Raw genomic sequence first — 4,022 nt, forward strand, 5'->3', positions numbered from 1 at the left:
GTTGCTCTTGAAGATGATTAAAAGAGCTCATATGTGCTGACAATTCTTGAAAGTCTACATTGTAAATGGGAGATATGTCATACAAAGATGGTACACGTGTGAAATGCTTCCCATGTCGTATGTTTTTGGTAAACATGTTTTCCGATCTTTTCCCTTTGCATCATTGAAGGAAGAAAAGAGCTGGTTTACTGTTGTATCTTCTTTTATTATCAGTAATATGGCCAAAATGTTTTCTCTGCAGGAGCATGATAGCTCGGCTTATAAGTCGGGAATCATTATGAATTTATGCTAACGAAAAGCTATTAATTAGCTCACTTTTTTTAACAAATGATATTATTTACATTAAGGAATAGAAGGTGAGCTTAGCCTCATAATGTGCTAACAATAATGTGTTTTGACTTCGCCTTTGGCGAGAACCGAACCTAAGAGCTCTTATTTACAAATGAAGAGAAATATCACTAAACCGTAATACTAAATTACATTTTTTATTTTATTTTAAGGAAATTGTTCATTCTTGACATGAAATTTCAGGTAGTTTTTTATTTTGTTCTTTTAGTCCATTGGACAGATGACTATTTGCCGGCAATTACATATTGCTAGCACGCGGTAAGTTTAAAAGTTCAATGAATTTACATGGCTTTTTGATATTTTTGAATGGGTGTAAAGATAAGTTTACATATTGAATTAGGTTTATAAGGGTAGTTTAGGTAGTAAATTTGAATTTAAAGAAATATTGATAGTTTAATTAAAAATACTATAGGTGTAAAGAGTAAACTGAGTATAAAGGAATATTATATGAGTTTTAATAAATTTCTCTTTTGAAATTATGACATGATATTTCAATCACTCATATTTTGGGAAGAAATGCAATGTAACCTTCCTCTTGGCGCAACATGTACGCATGGGCTCTGATTTTTCCCACGGCCCAAGAGTATGCTGACCCATTTTATTGTTCTTGTGAACTAGGTAAAACCCAAAGTCAACAACAACTAAAAGAGGCCATAACGGCAACAAAGTCGAGCCCAGTGGTCCGAACGAGACAAGTAAGGGGGCACAACTAAACCGAGAAGCCTTAGCCCAACAAGAGGCATAGCTGGACTGGACAAAACCTAATGGCAACCCATCCATTGATAAATGTTATATTACTGAAAAGTTGAAGTTTTACCATAAAACAAATTGTTAATAAAAGAAATTGTTCAAGCATAGTTGGTGCGGGATTGAATTGGATTGTATAATTCTACCTTCAAGCTGGACAGCATTTTATCATTTCTTCTTTTAACATATCTTTAATATAGTGAGTTATTCAATCTTAAAAACCAAACCAGCTAATAGTTTAAGGAAAAAAAATTATATTCCTTCTCAAGGGTGAGTTAGATGTAACGATCCGTCCTTAATTTTAGTATAATTTTTCTGTCACTAAGGTACATTGACCAAAACACTCCTTTAGGGTGCACGTTGACTTTTGTTGATTTTATTTTCATTATACGTGTGATGCATTAATCAGCATATTCTTGTAGCACTCGTTGCTACAAATGCTTATGCAATTATGGCCTCAATGGACTTTCTTATAATTTGGATATGCTATTTTGGGGTTAATCTATTAAGAATAGGGTTGCATAGTTATGGTTCATTTACATTAACATCTAATTGAATAAAAGACTTGATGAATATAAAGGTACAAACAGAATGAGAATTAGACTTAAGGCGAAACTTTTATGGGTTGTTAAATGCAAGGGTATTTATGTAAACTTAATCAATTTCAAGAGAATTGTATTAGTTATATGGGATCCACGAGGATACTTATTTTCTTGTCCTAGTTCTCTTTTCTTCTCCAGCTCCTCCAGAAGGATATTTCCTCCATTTCGCATTTTTTTGTTTTCACTCGATGACACGACGTTGAATCCTCGTCAATTTCTTGACGATGTCACCACCAATCACCATTGTGGATGCAAATTTCTGCCTCCTTCTTCTTGGACAAAATTGCACCTACAAAACAATTAACACCTTAGGGTCAAGGCCAAGAGCCTTATGCGCCCACGATGAATTGGGGGGGGGGGGCTTTGGCCGAAGAACCTCCTGATGCCAAAGTTAGAATTTAGAGAGTTTTTGGAGTTTTGCAAGAGTGTGGACCTAGGTTTTTAGAGGAAATGAGGTTGAATATATAGTGCATGGCCAGTCCCCCTCTTGAGAAAAGGTAGCAAGCCCTTTGGGGTATTTTTGTGTGAAATGGGTGATTTAATTGGTAATTAATGGATTAATTAGGAATAAATCCATTAATTAGCCAATTAACTTGATTTATATGGAATGCTTTAAAGGTTATGAAATAATGACCTTGTGGAAAATATAGGATGAGGATGGATGAAATAACTTTGAATTTGTTACCTATTTTGGGCACTTTTGACTTGATTGTGGGATGTTTGTCCATTGCTTGTGCGTAGGAATTCCGGTGCTCCTCAAGGGTAATTTTGTCATTTTTGCCCAAAAAACCATGTGTTGCCTCTTGATTATTTTTGGCTCCACAAATGCCCCCACACCTGTTGGGCTGCTTGTAGGAAAGGGCAGCAGGTGTAGAGATCTTTTTGCTTTAGGAAATGTACGATTGTTTCCTATTTTGATGTTGATTCCCTCTTTAATAGGAAATTAGATCCATCTAGGAAAGGGAAATAAATTTCTCTCAAAGCCAATTTAAGTGGGTTATTAAATCAACTTTGGAGAGTGATTTATTCTACCCTACAAGAGAGAGAGAGCTTAGAGGATATTTGTTCCCCCTCCTTTAGCAATCTTCTACATCTTGCCCGTGTAAATGATCGTCTTTCGTTGCTTTCTTCGTCTTCTCCGCACCGCACCGAGGTAAGAAAAAATTAATTTTCCTTGTCTTTTTCTTGGATAGTGTTGTCGTGGGGCAGCCGTCGGGGTGGTGCGACACGTTGGCTGGCAGGGGCTAGGAGTCAGCTCGGCATAGGCTAAGGAGGTGTTGTGGCAAGGACCACTGCTTAGGCTGCTCGGCTTGTCCTTACCACTATATGCATGCCCTCACCACCATAAATTTCGTTGTGATATTTGTTTCTTTGAAAACGAACCTGAAACACGAGTTCGAAGAACAAGGTTTTGGGCCGAGAATTCTAGGCGTGATTCAGACAATTTTTAGCCATCTTTTAGACTCAAAACAGGTATAAATCGATTCCTGTTGTTGATTAGATAAATTTTCATGTTTGGATTGTGTGATTTGGTTGAAAAATGAGAAAGTTATAACGATTTAAGGTTTGCCCAGTTTTGCGGCAAATCGTGACCTTCCAGACCATTTCCCGCCCAAACCACGGCCATCGGGAAAGGTACCAATATGTTCGTCTCGTTCCAAACTATGATTTTTGTTTTTGAATCACTCAATTTCGTTGAATATTGACAAAGTTATGGACATTTAAAGGTTGCCCAGAAATTCCGACGAGAACCCAGTTTTTCCGCGGACAGCCGTCTTTCAGACCATTTTCCGGCCACCTCCGGCCACCGTTTGGACTCCAACCAGGTATAATCTTGTTCTACACTTCTGTAACTTTGTTTTAGTATATTATGGGTCAAATTTGGTTAATAAACGAGTCAGATATGGAGTTCTAAAGATTGCTAGAAAATCTGCAAAATCTGCAGAATCCGGCGACCGGAGAGGTTGAAGAAGAGGAATATTCTTTGGAGTATTCCTTGCATTGACGGTTGACTTTTGTTGATTCTTTTTGGGTTTTGACCCAGGATCTAACATAGAGTAATTCGATGTTCTGAATCCATTTTTGACATCCGTTTAGTGAAATTCTAATGTTTTAATGTAGTTCATAGGTGCTCGGCTAATTGACTGCCACATGAATTTGTGAGTGGTGGAGATCCAACCGTTGAATCGTAATGAAACTTTAGTATGATGTTTTATAAGCACAATGTGGATATTTGGAAGTTACGGATCGAAAATCCTAGGTGCAGATCTTCCAGATCGAGTTACGTAGGATTGTAGACTCTACCGTCGATCTTTGACTGATGGT

The sequence above is a fragment of a genome, unplaced genomic scaffold, assembly GCF_019419815.1.
Source record: "Pyrus x bretschneideri cultivar Hongxiangsu unplaced genomic scaffold, Pyrus_bretschneideri_v1 Contig87, whole genome shotgun sequence".
Classification (NCBI taxonomy): domain Eukaryota; kingdom Viridiplantae; phylum Streptophyta; class Magnoliopsida; order Rosales; family Rosaceae; genus Pyrus; species Pyrus x bretschneideri.